Source organism: Vigna unguiculata, chromosome 2, assembly GCF_037176805.1.
Source record: "Vigna unguiculata cultivar grain cowpea cultivar isolate G323 ecotype 2 chromosome 2, ASM3717680v1, whole genome shotgun sequence".
NCBI lineage: Eukaryota > Viridiplantae > Streptophyta > Magnoliopsida > Fabales > Fabaceae > Vigna > Vigna unguiculata.
This window is the reverse complement of record NC_140793.1, coordinates 16,432,154-16,451,269: the sequence shown is the minus strand read 5'-3', so window position 1 is coordinate 16,451,269 and position 19,116 is coordinate 16,432,154. Positions and strand designations below refer to the sequence as shown.

The 19,116-nt window shown below is 33.3% G+C and overlaps 1 long non-coding RNA gene across 5 annotated transcripts; it reads left to right on the top strand.

Moving 5' to 3' along the window:
- The first annotated feature begins 1,717 nt into the window (after positions 1-1,717).
- Positions 1,718-8,530, top strand: LOC114171267 (uncharacterized). Of its 5 annotated transcripts, XR_014990244.1 has the most exons (6): positions 1,720-1,900; positions 1,999-2,260; positions 2,343-2,490; positions 2,663-2,765; positions 2,908-3,025; positions 3,409-4,022. It is a non-coding gene; the product is annotated as an uncharacterized LOC114171267 (long non-coding RNA). The 5 variants fall into 5 exon arrangements; XR_003601431.2 differs by lacking the exon at positions 3,409-4,022 and adding an exon at positions 8,326-8,530 and having other exon boundaries at positions 1,718-2,260; XR_014990250.1 differs by having other exon boundaries at positions 1,718-2,260; positions 2,913-3,025.
- The last annotated feature ends 10,586 nt before the right edge of the window (positions 8,531-19,116 follow it).

The following is a 19,116-nucleotide window of genomic DNA, read 5'->3' as shown; positions in this document are numbered from 1 at the left end:
TCTTTTGTGCCAAAGCCTTTTATGATAATGTATAAATTAACTCTTTGATGGTTTTGCAATATGATCTATAGTGTTTGAGTCTTGTTATAAGACTTTGTCTTGTGGGTAGTGTCTTCTCTTATATGGTCTTTAGGTTAGTGCTGTTTTTAACCGGCGAGAATAAGGCAGTGTAATGATGACATAATCTAATATGAACATTTTAGAAAGATAATCTTTTGATTTTTTCACAAGAGCATACTTTAAGATCTATATTAGTTCACCAAAACTATGTATATTTTTTTATCATCAAACTTGGGAATTTTCTAAATTGTCTTTATTTATTGAAATTAAATTATTGTAATATAGGCTATTGAGATTAAATCGTTAGATATAGGGATGTCAACAGGGCGGGTAGGGTACGAGTAGTAGCTTCCCCGTACCCTACCCGCTGGATAAATATCCGTCTCGTACCCATACCCATATCCGTAGGGTATCCGTTATGCGGGTACCCGTCTTTTTTTTCCATATCCACGGGTACCCGCGGGTATTTACAAAATTATTTAAAAAATAAATATTTAATCATAAATGCAAATAAAATAAAATAAAATACATCACTGTCATAAATTTTAAATAAAGTTCAAACAAACTCAAGTCTATACAAATCTAAATAATCATAAAAATAAATATAAAACGACATTTAACACAATGAAAATTCTTTAATTAGTGCTTTGATCAACAAACCCACTTTCTTCAATTGATTCCTGAGAAAAAAATAGGCCATAATGTTTTTTACTAATATATATATATATATATATATATATATATATATATATATATATATATATTATATATATAAGGGTATTTTTGTGAATTAAAGTTTAGCGGGTACGAGTATCCACGAGTACGGATACTATGATATCCGTATCCGCCCCCACTAATATGCGGGTATCAAAAATACCCCGTATCCGCAGGTAGTGAGTATCCATTTTTAATATCTGTTTCTTACCCATTGTGGATTTTATCTATGGATACCCGGTACGAATATTTTTGACATCCCTAGTTAGATAAGATATTTTGTAAAGCATAAATTACTTCTTCTTCACAAAATAGGAGGAGGATAACAAATTTAAGTTCTATGTTTTTTCAATTGTGAGACGTTTCATAATTTTGTTTGTGTTTTACAAGTTTTTTAATAACTTTATCGACTTATATTTTGATACTTCTATATCTAATAATTGATAGAAACAAATAATTAAAAAACTTTTTAAGTAAAGAAATCATTTTTAATTTACTAACAAAGATGATTGCACTTAAATAAGATGAAAATATTAAAAAAAAATTAATGTAACAAACGGTTGAGTTTAATATTTTTTCAAATGAATTATTAGAGCCATCTATATCTTATAATTATGAAACTTTTTATTTCTTTACTCAGTAATTACTTTACTTTTTATTTTACTTTTTATAAATATCTTTAGTTCTTTAATATATATATATATATATATATATATATATATATTTCTATAATCTCAAAAAAATTATTACTTTTTATTTTAGTACCTACACATAAACTATTTTTCTAGTTTTTATAAATATATTATTTTTTAATGGTAGTCACCGGTCAGATATTTCTTGATTATGAGTAACGGTAAATTCACAATTATATGATGTCATCATCAAATAAAAAGTAAAATGGAAATAAATTAAAGCATGATGTAGATGAAGCGAAGAAAGACAGTGTGAAGCATATTTAGATCAGCAGATTTGCATCGATTTGATCAGACAGATTTGTGGTAGGAGACTCCCTCACGTGAACCAAGAGAAATAAGGAGAAAGTCAGCTCAATGTGTCCAATATCCTTCACTTTTACTCACCTATGCACTATGCGTTGACGTGAAGCTCCTCCATTCCAGGCCTCAGTGTTCTCTTCTCTCTATCATCTTTTCAAATCATTTTCATTCATCTAAATATTTTTCTTAGGACCCATTTTGATCTCTTTTTTACTTGCTTACATGGCAGCTGAAGTGTAATTTGTCTTTTTCATTTATAATTACTTTGGAATGGTCGATGTGATCAATGAAATACGCAGAATCAGAAAATAAAAATAAAGGGCACGTGATGAATTTGAAAGGGGAACTAGGTTTTGCTTCCTTTATCGCTTGTTCGTTCTTCGATGGCTTTCCTCCTTCGTCATGGCTGAAACCTCACGACTGAAATTACTGAAAAATTTTGTCTCCTTAGAGACCCGTTTGAAAGAAGAAAGCTTTATCGTCGACCTTTTGTGCGTTTGCATTTTTTTTCCTCTTTCGTTTTTGCTCACTGCTCACCCATAGAAAGCATTTAAATCTTCCGTTTGGTTGCAGAACTTGAAGAGGCGCGGTGGCTGAAAGATGAGCCGACCCTTTTCCATTTGTTTTCTCTCATTCGTCGTTCAACGCTTACCCAGCTTACCCACTGAAAACACTCCAAGTTTTTCCTTTTGGCAAAAATTTGAACTGGATTTTGATGGAGGTGAGTTTCTGAAATGTGGGTAATTGAAGTTCATTATAATGAATTTTGTTTATTTATTTTTAATTTTAGGATAAAAGATGAAGTGGGTTTCAGGGGGCTATGATTTCTATAATGTGGGTATAAGGAGTTTGGGCTTCAGAGTGTTTATGATTTTTTTGTTGGTTCAACATAGTGTGAGATTGGAGAAGTACAAGAGAGATTCATATTCATTGTAGAGGGAAGGAGAAAACATGCAAGCCGTGTGGAGCCCTGATGCCAAATTAATTGTTATTCTTGTAAGTTTGTTAGTCCTTTGATGCATGATTGGATATATTCTATGAATGACCAACTTTACATTCTCAGTAGAAATTTTCAAGTCATTCATGTTCCTTATACATATATATTTGACATCTATCTTCTTTCTTCATATTTTCAAAGTCCAGTTGTCAGATGAAAGAATACACATTGGTGGTAGACAACCCTCTACTTTATGCCTAGTTATCATTTCTCTTGTGCTCACATAACAAGTTCCTTTTGCAGTAAAGGATTTATCTTTGTAAGTTTCGTGCTCGTTTCTATTTTATAATTTTCTTCATCTATATGAGATGCATCAATTTGATTGAATAAAACTATTAATTTCCTACGGGTGTGATTTGTGGAATGTGAATTGAATAAGATTTTTTCTTAATAATTAAAAATTGTATATCGTCCATTTTATACAACCAACAAAGGTATGTTAATTAGTTTGTGATAGTTCAAATTGAGTATAATGTCTCACTGATGGAAGGATAAAATGTAATGTTTCACTATTGGATGCCCAACATAGTCCCCAACATAGTCTTTAAAATTTGTACTGTTTGAGTACCACATTAATTCTCTAATTGTAGGATAGATTGAATGACCTAATCATTTTTTCTTTTAATTATGTATGTTTGAAAGGTGTTGTGAAAAATATTCATGCTTCAGTCAGGTGGCTTAAGGCAAATGGTTCAACCAAGGGTTCTACCTATTCTTGTGTTGTCAAGATAAAAAATAGGTGAAACCAGAAAAAAAGGTGGAGTAGTTGTGTCAAAAACCGTTGTTTTTATGTGGCATTATATGCTACCAGAGGTGTGGTTTCTTGCATATATTTACTTTTGATTGTATGAGATGATCTGAAGACATTATTGGAATTGTTTTTTTTAAATGACGTTAAAGGAGGATTTTTAATTGCTTAAGAGATGATGACTAGTTTTCATGCTATTAGTCTTTGCTATGAAAATAAAAGACAGTCACAGGTCTCTCTTGTATCTCCTACTATTTCATGATGTTATTTTTTAGTACTTGTTCTATTAAATATGTGTGGCAGAGGCTTTAGAAAAAGGATATATGTTTTTTCATTTAAAACTATAATATTATTACAATGAGAGTCTTAGAAGAAATAATAAAGAGACTTACACCATTATATGTGATGAGCTGCAGCATGCCAGTGCATAGAATTGTAATTGGAATATGACTATACATTGCATATATATATATATATATATATATATATATATATATATATATATATATATATATATATATATATATATATATATATATATAATGAAAACAAAGTCAAGTTATAATTATTCCCTAGATTGCAACTTAGGTACTGTTTTGTCTATGTATTTATTATTGAATATTGAAGAAATATGTTTTGAAGTCTTATAATGATTACATGCTCTGGGAAGAAACTAAATTGGGTTTGTTGTGAAGAAAAAGACTATTAGTATAAATATTTGTTATAATGCATAAACATTTTATTTTTTCTAGCCTTTTTCTTATTGACTTGTATATTTGTGATTTTAGTTGTATCTACTAATAAGTTCTTGTTCTTTTTTTTTTTGACGGATAAGTGATTTTTCAAGTGTTCCTAATACTTCAATTGAGGGAAGAAAATCATCTGCAACTAACAATCCTTAGTATATTTATCTATATTTATTAGTGTTAGCTTGGGTACAATGTTACTTCTACTTGGTTTAAGAGAAAAATTGTATTTGAATTTTATATTATATATGTTTGAATAGTCAACCACTAGCATGATTTTATATTTTGATTTTTAATTTTTAATAACCATTTTCAATATATAACATTATATAAAATCATTTGCTTTTGTTTGATTGCATGCTTGGGGCTGACTATTTACTGTTATGAGAACTGTGAGCACGATCACACATACAAAATTTTACGAAAAAAAAATTGTTCATAGAAAAACACTTATGTCTTTCACTAGTACTATGGTATTGAATAAGCCTTTACAATGTGCTTTTGTGATGATACTGAATGAATGAGTTGGTGAAGAAACAAATAAAAATTAATAACATATTGGAAGTGATCAATTAGTGTTATTGGAAATAATTAATTGAATAAGTACGATCATGTGTACAAAATCTTAATAAGAATAAGACAGATTCTTTTACACATAAAGACACTTACGTTTGTTGCTGATACTATGGTGTGGTTGGAGGTAGCCTTTCAAATTTGCTTTTGTGGTATCAGTGAAAGTTGAGTAGGTCAAACAAATAACAAAAATTAATAACATATTAAGAGTAACTAATTATTATTATTGGAAATACTCAATCGAATGAGCACGACCATGTGTACAAAAGCTTACAAAGAAAAAGACTTATGCTTGTACACAGAAAGACACTTATTATGGTATGGAGTATGGAAGTAGCCTTTCAAATGTGCTTTTGTGGTATCAATGGACGTTGAGTTGGTCAAGCAACTTATAAAAATTAATAGTATATTGGGAGTACTCAAAATTAGTGTTATTGGAAATACTCAATTGAATGAGGACAACCATGTGTACAAAATTTTATAAAGAAAAAGACAGATGTTTGTACACAGAAAGACACTCACTATGGTATGGAAGTAGCCTTTCAAATATGTTTTTGTGGTATCAGTGAACGTTCAGTTGGTCAAACAACTTATAAAAATTAATAGTATATTGGGAGTAACCAAAATTAGTGTTATTGGAAATACTCAATTGAATGAGGACGACCATGTGTACAAAATCTTATAAAGAAAAATACTATGGTATGAAAGTAGCCTTTCAAATATGCTTTTGTGGTATTAGTGGACGTTGAGTTGATCAAACAACTTATAAAAATTAATAGTATATTGGGTGTAACCAAAATTAGTGTTATTAGAAATACTCAATTGAATGAGGACGACCATGTGTACAAAATCTTATAAAAAAAAAGACAGATGTTTGTACATAGAAAGACACATAATGACACTTACTATGGTATGAAAGTATCCTTTCAAATATGTTTTTGTGGTATCAGTGGACGTTGAGTTGGTCAAACAACTTATAAAAATTAATAGTATATTGGAAGTAACCAAAATTAGTGTTATTCGAAATACTAAATTGAAGGAGGACGACCATATGTACAAAATCTTATAAAGAAAAAGACAGATGATTGTACATAGGAAGACACCTACGTTTTTTACTGGACATTAAGTTTGTCAGTTGAGTAATACTTAATTGACAACCAACTAATACTTAAGTGAATGAGTACAACCAATGTGTATAAAATCTTAAAGAAAAAAAGACATATATTTATCCACATAAACACACTTACGTTTGTTACTTAAGTTAGTCAAGCAACTAATCAAAATTAATAGCATATTGGGAGTAATCATTTAATGTTGTGAGAACACATACCATGACATGTACATGTAAAGACAAATTTTTTTGTAAATGTTTATTTGTTTGTAAGTCAATGAGATCCCATTTTGGTAAAAAAATTTAATGACAATGTTTATACCTATTGGATAAAAGACATATATTTGTACACATAAAGACAGTTTATTTTTAAATGTCTTCCTTTCTTGATGAAGGATTATCTTGTTCCTTTTTAAGATTATTGAATATGGTGTGAGTCGATTAAGAAAGCTAAGCGAAATCCCCACTGGACATTAAGATAGCAAGCTATCTAGATGTGAAGGTTCCTTTCACAAAGCTCAAGAGAAGAAGATGATGGATTGATTCAAAACAAAAAGGAAATGGAAGGCACATAAACCATAGAAAATCAAGAACAATCAAAAGAAGAAGAAAACATAAAATGGAAAGGAAAGAAATGGTAAAAATGTGAGAAGCACGCCACTACAAGGCTAGGCTAGAAGCCATGGCAACCTTGAAGATGAGTGGATGTGTGCCGCCACTTGCTATGCAAGATAAGGCTTAAAAGTTTCACTCCCAAGGGAGGAAACTCTCACAAATGGTTGAGACACAAGAGTGTTTTTACTTCAAAATGTTCAACCCTTTTACATGTCTAGGAGCACCCCTTATATAGAAGAGTTTAGGGGCCTCTAAGCAAATAAAAGATACCTAAGGATGTCTCTACAAAAACCTAACCCTAGCTTCTAGAAACTAGGTCAAATAAGGTTACAAAAAATGAGAGACAAAAGAGCTAGCTATGGTGTGTGCAAGGCTAATTTCGTTCTAGCACAAAAGGAGACAAATAATGTGTCTCATATGTCTCCAAAAAGTGGCCAAAGAGTGCTAAAAACAAAGGAGACCAAAGGTACATAGGTACACTTGCTTCATGCCTTTTACTTTATGCTTTATGCCTTTGCTTTACTCTCTCTTCCACATCATTTATGCTCCCCAATCACCATGCGCCACCTAACATTGCTTTCTTACTCCTAATTAACCTACAAAGCAAATAAACATAGATTAGCATGTTGACTTAAGTCAAGTCAACTATAGTCAATAAGTCAAACCTAGTCAAAGGTCAACAAGTCAACTAAAGTTGATTCAACTAAGTCAACTTTGGGAATCAAAAATAATAAACACAAATGAAAAGGGATGAAGGATTAGTGAACTTCCTTTCTAAACATGCTTAGTCTTCTTAAGCATGTGCCTTCATCCTTGGTTGGGGTCAATCCTTCATCATTTCTTACCTGGGTCTTTTAATGTTTCTCTAATTTCAGCCAATGGTTTCCTAAAAAATTCAATGAGATGTTATTTTTACAAAATTTCATACCGATAAAGACACATAATTATACACATAAAGACAATTGATTTTAATAGTGTTCCTTTTTTATATAAGGTCTTTTAGTTACAATTTAATTACATTTTTCTCATCACCTCTTATGTATGCTTTGCGGATATTTATTTATGCATATAAAAAATGATAATAAATTGTATATTTTGACACTCAATCAAAACAATGAAAATAAGATCCTTGTGACATTTTATCTTCCAAGCTATGTCCCTCTCAATAATACACGACAATGTTGCATTGAGGATCATTCCAATTAAGCTACAATAAGAACCCCTTCATTGGATCTAGATATTGGTTTAGAGTTTCTTTCAAGCAGGTGGAAAGAAAAGAACTGAACTGGAATCACCACAATTATTCATTCAGAGGGAAAACATTTTAAGAATAGAAGAAAAAAAAAGACATGCAAACCCAAGTTAAAACATCAAAAACCCAAGTTAGAGGGACTGTGGCCATGTTGCTGCAAGGCAAGAAACTAATTCACTTCCTTCTCTCACATACTTCCAGTCTCGGATGCCTTTATTCTCCTACCTACAAAAAATAAACAAATTTTAGTATTCTTCTAATTTTCACAATCAACTATTCATTCATAATCATGTGTAATTGAATGAGGACATCCTTGTCTGCAAAATCTTACAAAGAAAAACACACATACTTGTACACAAAAAAGCACTTAATGAGGTCACTGATATTGTGGTAGAGAGATGATCTTTGAAATGTGTATTTTTTTTTATTTACGAGTTTGTGTAACTTTTTATTAATGAGTTTGTGTAACTTTGAATGTAAACTTTTCATTGTCTGTTTTCTTTTTTTTGTCTAGACTCCTTAGACTATTTCCAGCAACCTATCATAATGTTCAACTACCACACCATGATTGCCAAGGCCATGATGGATCATTACCAACATGATAACTTTTCCAACATAGAGATTCAACTATCATACGAATACTTCATTAAAATCCTAATGCCAAATGGATATGTTATGATTGTATATATTATGACTATAAAGTGATGAGAATGAAAATGGATGCTGATGACGAATGTGCCAAATGAACCCATAAATCCACAAAGAACCAAGTTTAGGTTAGAAAGACATCTATGGTCTAAAGCTATTAACTAATTTGATAATAACCTTGTAAGTGTCATTATGTAACTTTATGAAACAAAAAGAAAGTAGAAAATAATGAAATGTGAAATTTGAATGTAGCACATAGTACAAAGGACCAAGTACTGGAATAAGATATTTAAATTATGCAATTCATGAAACAAAAATAAAGAAAATATGCGAACATGTTATTTTTGAAACTCAACATCTAGCCCTGAATTCCTCCACTCAGAGAATTATGTCAGAAATCTACATTAAACCAATAAATAAGAAAGCAACCAATTTTGCTAATATTAGTAGTTGAGTACAAGTTATGTGATGCTTTTTATCTAATCTTTTGGTGAGTAAATCAAATCGTCACTTACATGTAATCTAGCTTATCCAAATTTTGTATTGAATTTGGGGTGGATCAGTTAACATGTTTAAGCATAGGTCCATGTAAGAACTATAAGATTATAAAAATATCAAGAACTAAAAATATCGCATACTAAGAACAAAGTTTTGGTGCCATGTGAAAACACATACACTCAAAGAATTGCTAGTAATTTTTATTAACTAGTATGAGCATTTGCATGATAACCAAAGAAAGAATTCCAACGGTATAAATCTAACCAACAATATCAGTGCTTAAAACCCCTTCAATGCGCTTTATCTGCTTATATTGACCATTGTTCTTAACATGAGAATAAGGATTAATTCCAAACAAATATCACAGGAAGCACCCAAAAGCATTTGAATCTAAAATATTAATAAATATAAATCAATATCTAATACCACAATGAGATCCACTTTTCAAAATCTAATCAAGATCAATACATAATCACTACAAAGGAAACACCGATGATATATGCATTGCAATGAATAGAAGAAGGAACAAGAACCAATAGAGGCAATGATAGAGTAGATGGAGAGGGCTTCTTTAAGTGGCCAATGAAATGTCACCCAGTGTCTTGTAGAAGCTGCATGCATATATTCACAACGAAGGAAACAAAATAACGTAGCAATTTTAATCCTAAATACACACCATAATATTTGAGCCAAGTGAGCTACCCCACTTTAGATCCCTGCATAAAACCCCAATGGTTTTGATGTTGCTCCAAGCACGAGCCCTTGTTGCACAATTCAAAATTACTCTCTAATGCCACCTTGTCGTTGCTTCCCACCATTGGATTTGCCCTCCATCAATTCTGATTCTGTGATTGTTTTCAATTAGAAAGTTTCAAAACAAAAATCATAACCCTAAATATTTTTTTTTTCAATTAAACTTACCAATAACCTTGAAGCAGTGGCAATGGAGTTTCCCGTCATAGCGGTGTCCCGTCATAGTAGTGGCGACAAACGACGACGCTGGTAGCAGTGTTCGCCAAAGGAATCAATGCAATTGTGGGTAAGCGTGTACAATGGGAAGAAGAAAGGGATTTCCTGCAAAACAAGAAAAGGGGACATTGACTGCACCAGCCACTACTCTAACAGCAACTGGCTTCGTTGGTGCGGCCGTAGACGGTAACGAAGTGCACAGCTTGCGGGTTCCACCTTCGAAAGCACTTTTGTAGTTCCACAAATATGGCGTCAAGAGGCGGCGACTGATTCGTGGTGAAAGAGATAGGACTAGGTCTTACTCCGCCTCTGCATTTTTCTGTGAATGGGGGTTGAAGATGATAGTGAGGGAAAGGTGAGTGTTTTAAAGGAGGAGTGAATGAGAACTAAACACGTCACGCGCCCTAATCTATTTTCAATTTCAGCGGTCTCACCAAAATGTCACGTAAGCATCAATTTTTCTTTTTCAAAACTGAACTCCAAAATTCCACATCAATTGACATGTCACCGGGTAAAAATTGGGTAAGTTTTATAGGGTTAAAGTATCATTACCCTTTTTCTTAACATAATACAAAGAGTGAATTACATTAATTATATTAACAACTCATTACTAATACAAAATAATAATATGTAATAATAGTAATAAAAATTTTATTTTAATATAATTAGCACTAATTATATTTTATTTTAAATTATTTTTATGACTAAGGACAAAATAATAGTATTTTATTTTTATCCATTAAAGTATTTTTTTTAATCCATCAAAATTATCACATAACTTTTATATAGTTTCATCTCAAATATCTATCTTTCTCATTATTTTTCCCTTAATCTAAATAATCTCACATTCACCTCTTTTTCCCTCGTATCCACTTAGATTCATACCCTAAATTCATCTTTAAATTTGTAACTATATATACATAGGTGTGTATTTTTTTTTTCTTTTAAGCATGGGCGATGAACGCACCATACTATGTAATCACATGTAAATAAAATTATCGAAAGATTATAATATTAGAGAAAATAGACTATGCTATGATATTGCTATACAATTTTACACTCTAACTAAATCATAATAATTCATGTATAATAATTTTATCAACTTTTACAAAAATATGTTAAAAGATATATATAGTTTCTAATTGATTGATATTGTATCGTCTTATTTAATAAATAAGTTTAATTAAATGAAACATCACATAGATTATAATAAAAGAGAAATGTCATGAGTATATGTGTCAATCCTTACAATTATCCAAAAGGTACTAGAAAATTAACCAAGGCACACCACAATGCCATAAACAAAAGAATGAGATTAAAACGTTTGACAGTTATTCAAAATACATGCTCAAAGAGCAAAGTAGTACATAGGCCAAAGTGCTTTAAAAGTGTACTCGGAGCAAGGGAATCCAACCCAAGATTTAGCTATGCAGCGGACTTTCCATCACCCTGATGACCACGAGGACTTCTCACATCTGCTCAATCAATAAATTGATGATCATCGCAAAATGAGAAAACCACACACAAAGCACACCAACCAACAGAAAGAGTAAACTAGAGTAAAAAGGTTTTATCATAAAAGTGAGCATGCAATTTAAAAGTCAATAATACATGAATCAACCAAGCATGTGATAGCAACCAAGCAAGACTGTAAGACTCAATTATCCATACATATAATCAGTCAGATTCACTAGATGCTTGCACTTGTGGTGACCTCTGTAACATACCGTCAGGATATTATGAATTTAAATAATAGAATAAAGAAATAAATAATAAAACTTCATTTATTATAACTTATATTCCCAAAACGCGGGAAATTTAAAATTTATTGCGCGATAAAAATAACTGAAATTCAAAACGAGTATTCATCCATTATAAAATTATGGTCCAATAACATAAAAGTTTACAACTGATTTAAAATCATAAAATATAAACCCATGATGAAATATCCCCAACTATCCCCGCTCCGTCTCTAAGCCTCACCAGATCCACCTACAATCACATCATCTGCTCACGTGTACCGCGCACACGATCATCGTCAATCACACCAAATGAAATCCCTCCTTTGATTCCATATCATCTGGCCACAACCAGGTTATTCATGTTCTAAATCTTCTAGTGAGTACCTCAAGATGACTTGCTGTCATACCCATCGGTCACAACCGATAGAGCACGTGTAGGAAACCATTGCTACGGATCATACACCGTAACGCCAGGTGGAGTTCCCAAATACGAACATAGTTCGCAACATTCCAAGACTACCAAACTCGTCAGCTAACTACTGAGGAGGGCAATCTATCTGGACCTATCCGTACTGGCCACAACCAGCACACTCACACCAGCAACACTCGCCAACCCGAGCTCAACTCAAGGGTTCCTCGTGTTCATCCGCCATCCCGAGCGTAACTCGAGGGATGCCATTTCGAGCTCAACTCGACGAATGCCACGAGCTTAACCCCTATCCCGAGCTCAACTCAAGGGATACGTTTCGAGCTCAACTCAAGGAACATCAGCAAGTCGACCTTTGAAGTATCATATAAGCCTCGTAGATCACGCACATAAAGCAAGCGCAAAGCACATCTGCTGCAGCACCATCGCCTGGTGCCAATCACAATGCATCAGGCGCATCACACTTCCAGGCCGCCTGGCGGGGGACACGTACCGCCAAGCGCCAAGCGCCTTTGGTGCCCATGCCCTTACAATTGTCGCCTGGCGTAACCTGCGTTGTCGCCAGGCGCCTCGCGTTCCAGTCCACTTCTATTGGGTAACTTCTGCCTGGCAGGTTGCATAATATCACCAGGCGCCACACCAATACTTGCGCAGTACTGGTTCTGGTACGATTTCCAGGTATTGTTGTTCATTCCCTTATTCACATATTCTCTTAACCAATCCAGTTTTTATACCTTGGTTCATAAAAACACCTAAACACCTTACCATCACCAAAATTTCTACACTCAGAATTTCTCATTTAAAATCATATACTTAAAATCCTTTTTCACATATAACTTTATGTTACTCTTATGCTTTACACCAATGTTATGTAATCCACCTTGCAAGTAATGAGGAATCCTACTAGTGATACTCCAGTCTTAATATAATCCAATTCATCTCATGACTTCAATCTATTCCATGGATTAAAATTCTAGTTTATTCATCTAATCTCCCTTATAAGTGTTTATGAACTCTTACCCATCATACCATCAATCCATTACAATGATTTAACCATATAGACTCACCAATTCACCAAAAATAGAATTTTCCATTCATATTAAATCATCCATATCTCAATACTTCATAATTACCTTGGTAATATTTACCCTAAGTTCTAACTTTGGCCCATCCTTGTAATATTTTCAGTCCTTAAAATTTGTATGACACATGATCTGTAAGAACTTTCCAATCCCCCACAGGACAGCAAACCCACAAAGCCCGCACACTGATGCAGCGCCTGGTGGTAAACTATGTGCCGCTAGGCGGTTCCTGTGATTCTAGGAACCCAAAACTCTTCACAGCACCTGCGAACCTTAACCAATCTCTACTGCTCTGGTTTCAATCGATTTACGATTCAAGAGGTTACATTCATGTGCTTAGATTCAAGGTTCTCTCATACCACCCTCAACATACGAGATTCCTCTCACGTTACCACTTAACATAGTGCGAATTTGAATATTCCCAATCATCAACCCTAATATACAAGTTCATATAATTTTCACTCAATTGAATCCACTATTATATATATTCCATTGAATTCTGGATTCTAATAATTTCCAAATAGTTAGTATTGTCTTTCTCCCCGAACAGAATCAACCCAGAACCTCAAAACACCAAAAATTAAGTCAAATTGATACGCGTCGCCTAGTGGTTGTTCATCGTTGCTAGGCAATTCAACTAAAAACCCAGAACCTGGGTTGCAGTTATGTGTCGCCTGACAGCTAAGGAGGTGCCGCCAGGTGGTTCCTCTTCAGGAACCCAAAACTAGTGCAAAAATGATGTGTCGCCTTACGGTAATTCATCACCCGCTAGGCGGTTTCTAGAAAAATTCCAGAAACACAAAAAATCACATGAATAAGCAGAATATGTGCATCCAATTCATCATACATCTCAAGAAAATAATGACACGAATAAAAATAACGGAGTCCAGCTCCCCTAACCTGGTTTCCTTGCTTAAAAGCTTGATAATTGTGGTCTTCCCTTGAACACCAAAGTCCTCCCTAGTTCTCCTCAAATCAGCCTCAAAGCTTCACTCAAACCTCACCACTCTTAGATTTTCGTGCTCTGTTTTCTGAGTACAATCACAGCCTTGTAAAACCTTTCCTCTTACTAAAAATTGGCCTTTTAATGGTGCCTTTTTGCTAGGTTAATTTACCAAAACGAAATTAAGGCGTAATGGTAATGTTAATTACCATTCAATGGTCCTTTATGGTCTGTTTTCCAGCCACCCTTGGCTGCTCCTTAGCCAACTAGGGTTTCCATGCCCTTTCACCTTCATACCAAAGGAAATTTTGGCAAAAGAAAGTTTAATTTGGGATCACCAAGGTTTGAACCTATAACCATGCAAATGCCAAATCAATGCATAACCATTTAACCAGTTAATGTTTCATAATGATTTATATAATTATATAGTTATCACATCATTCAACATGCTCACTCATATTATTAAAAACAATATAAATAATTAAATAACACATAAATAACATACATATGACTCGAACACAAGTCTTCTCACATAAACAAGTACTCTTAACCATTTAAGCCAGTACTTTTCCACGTTATACAAGTTAGAATTAAATGTCATAAAAGCTCACACTATCCGCATTTATTAATTATTTATTTATTTAACTAATTAAATTTCACGGGTCTTACAGCCTCTAGTGCTCTACAGAGCCATTGTCAATGGGTTTCACCCTACCACGCACAAGGTTAGCCTTCAAATATCTAAGGCCATAATGATGCCAAAGACTAGGGCCTCTTGCTACTCTCACCACTCGAGTCAGTACGCTCTACTTGAGACTATTTGACTCTTTAGAGCTTCAGGATGCAATTCTTACTTGAATCCTTACTTAATTATATATTGAGGCACCATCATGAAACCTTACTAAGAAGTTCATGGAATTACGTCCATTACTTGAGGCACTACTATGAGCTCTCACCAAGAGGGTCATGGAATTACGTCCATTACGTGAGGCACCACCATGAACTCTCACCAAGGGGTTCATGGAATTACGTCCATTATATGAGGCACCACCATGAACTCTCACCAAGAGGTTCATAGAATTACGTCCTACCTATACCATAGCCATATCTCTTCAACCAATTATAGAATTATCATGCATACCAATCTCATGCCCAGATACAACCAACCATCTAATCATGTTCCATACGCATAATCATACCAAGCTCATGAATTCTAGCCCATACCAACAGATAATGCATACATATTCACATGTTTCATACTTTAATTTGAGGAATCCACTTAATCATGCAACCAATCATCGAAAACAAGGAAGAGAATAGAATTAGGACATGCACTAGTCTCGCTCAAGCCATGGCCCTCGCTTAGGCGAAAGAGACTTTTCGCTCAAGCTATAGGCTATCGCTTAGGCAAGATTGCCATCAGAGAGCACTACAGGTTTCGCAAATTCTCGCTTGGGCGAGATCTCCTCGTCTGAGCGAGACTGCCCTTTGCCTAAAAGAGAGACCCCCTCGCTTGAGCTACTACTGAAGCGAAACACACCAGGTTCCCACGAGTTCTCGCTTAGGCGAGCCCTTCTCGCTTGAGTGAGATAATTCGTCACTCAAATAAAAGCTCTTCGCTTGAGCGAAAGCTCGAATAGGAACCTGGGCCAGTTTCTATTATTCTCTCCTAAGCGAGACAAGCTCGTTTGGGCGAGAATACCAGTTATAGCCATTGTTCTCACCTGCATCTGCCACACATTCAATCCAAAACAACATAACAAGGCATTCCATATATCCACAGTAGCACACAAGCCATACGAACACAAAGTAAAACCAAAAATAGACAGACATTCAGAAAATACGAAGAACCCTAGCTTCCCTTACTTGGAAATTGTTAACTGATAAAGGATTGATCCCTACCAAGGATGATGGCCCATGGCACATGCTTATAAGAAAGGGAGTTCCTTGATCCCTTCCTTTGCTTTTATTTTCTTTAGTTTAAAATTCCTTTAAGTTGACTTGGTTGACTATTTTTGAGTTGACTTGTTGACCTTGACTTTGGGTTGACTTGTTGACTCAAAAGATTAGCTTAACCTTAAACCAACATGCTAATAAATTCCTTAATTTGCTTTTGTAGGAATAAGAAAGGAGGAGGACCACATAGGAGACACTTGGCGTCCTAAGGAAGAGAGAGAAGGAATAAGACTTTCTAGAAGCATCTAGAAAGAGGAGGCCCACATGCCTTGGACACCAAGTCTTCTAGAATGTTCTAGAACCTTCCTTTGGGAGCCTTGGCCATGAAGACTTGCCACCTAGATGGCTTGGACGAAAATTCACCCATGTGCACCCTAGGATGACCTACTTTCTAGAATATGCTAGGTTTCTTTTGTAATCCTTTAACTTAGTTGTTTTGCTAAGGGGCCCCTAAACTTGTCTATTTAAGGGAACCTCTAACACTTGTACAAGGGTTGAACATTTTGGAGAAATTATACACTTTGTGTTTCAACCTTTTGTGAGAGCATTCCTCCTTAGGGAGTGGAGTTCTTTCAAGCCTTATCTTGCCTTGGCAAGTGGCGGCATACACCACTCATCTTCAAGGTTGCCATGGCTTCTTCTAACCTAGCCTTGTAGTGGCGTGAATCCTCCATTCCTCCCATTTCCCTTGCTTTTCATTTTATGTTTCTTTACTCTTCTTGGTTTATATTGTTTCTATTATATGTTTTTCCTTTTGATTTCTTACTCCCCATCAATCCATTCTCATCCTCTCTAGAACCTTGGAAAGGAACCTTCACATCTAGATAGCTTGCTATCTTAATGTCCAGTGGGAATTTCCTTGGTTTTCTTAATCAACTCACACCATATTCAATAATCTTAAAAAGGAACAAGATAATCCTTCATCATTAACTCAAAGAGAATGAGACCCTTAGCGGACTAGCACCTAAAACAAGAGCAGCTAACAGAACTGAAAATAGCATAGGACGAACGAAGATGAGGCTATGAGGGAATCGTTCAACAGAGGGGAAATAGAAAGGAACAAAAGAGAGCTCAACTTACTTTGAGGAAACCGTTCAATGGAGGGGAAATAAGGGAGCCCACTCAAACCCTAGAGAGCTTGCTACTGCAGTTTTAAGAGGGGAAAAGGATAGCTGTTTTTTTTTCTGAAAAATTGGCAGAATGAGAGGGTTAGAACTGGTTTAGTGGTTTTAGACACTCTATGGACCAGCCTTAGGCCCAACATATTAGGGTATACCCTTAAACCTTGGACAAAATTAAAGTGGGCCTTACAAATATTGTGCAAAACTACTTTACACTATCATTGCATGTCCATTAACTTCAAAATTAAATTTACACCACTTTTTAAGTCATTATGTAATCATTAATTACTTATTAGAACTGGTATTTAATTTAGTTTATTTACTAAGAGGAAATTATGAAGAAAATAACTAAAGAACGAGTGGTGTTTGTTAGATTATGCATCACAAAAAATTAATTATTAAAAAATAATAAATCCTAAATTAATTGAGTAGTTTTCCATATTTCTAAAGAGTAGAATGCGAAAGCAAAGAGCAGAAAGTAAAACGGTTATTGGAAACCGTAGATAAAAGGATGATACTTGAATTTTTAACCGTAAAAGCACCTGAAAGTGTAGTCTTGATTTTATTTTTTAATGGGAACAAAGAAAAAAGATCATGAGTATATCATATGTAAGCAATATATCATATGTGCTTACAAAGACTATACCTACTTTATCTAACTTTTATTGATTAATTTTTCTAAAAGTTAATATTCCAAATTCAACCCCTTCGATAAATTAGAATATTGTGGATATATATAATTAATATTTTCATTTTATATATATATATATATATATATATATATATAATTAGATCACTTTAATATTTTGTCCTATAATATTTAATTATTTATAATATATATTTATGATCCAAATTGTTATCAATTTTTTGTATGTCTCTTTAACATTTTCTTTTTTATTTGCTTTCCTTTTTTTCTTTTTATCTAAATAAATTTATTTTCATTTAAATTTTTTGTTTGTTTAATTTTTGTTTTTTTTATTGAAATCGTTCCTTTGCGTCTATTATCAGGATAAAAAAATTGTTAAAATACTCACTAATAAAATTTGTAATAAATACCAAGTACTTTTAAAGAATTAAGAAATTAAAATTAAAATTTTTGATGAATAAATATTAACGATTAAAAAGTCATTTAGAAATTCTTTTTATAAATTTATATGGATAGAGAAAAGTTTATCATCCTTACATTATTTTAATTAAGTGTTATAATAAAATATAAAATATGATTTTAAGAATTAAATCATAATGGGTGAAATTTTTTTTTGTGAATTACAAAAACATAACATCTTGTGTACTTATTTTTGTTTGGCAAGAAAAATATATATTCATAAGTATTTTATAATACAATTCTAATATTATAAATGTTTATTTTATGATGTAAAGAATATTTTCTCTATTCATCTTACAAGAGGTCTCACAAAGACTTGTACATGTCAAAAATTTCTTCAAAATCTATAGTTAAATTTAGGTTTAATCATACCTTTGGTCCCCATTTTGGAGTCAAAATCTCAACTTGGCACCCGAATTTTTAAAAGTCTCAAATTTGTCCCCTTTTTTATTAAAACGTCTCAAGTTTTCCCTTTCGATTAAGTTTGGGTTGACGCCGTTAGAGGAAGTGCCACGTGTCAGTTATTGGATTTTTTTGACTTTTATTTATTATTTTTTTTTTGAATCTTTTTTAAAAAATAAAAATTTTGCCACGTGTCAAGTTGTCGTCGTGCCACGTGGCAGTGACAGAGTGATGTGACAGTGATAATGACATTTGTCACTTATGTCAGTTCCAAAATCTCAATTTGGTCCCTTTTATTTTAATTTTTGTAAAAATTAACAATTTTGTCCCTCTTCAAATTGAAATCAAATTTAATTTCTATATAAATATACACAAATATTTCTATCAAAATTGCTATTTCAATTAAATATTT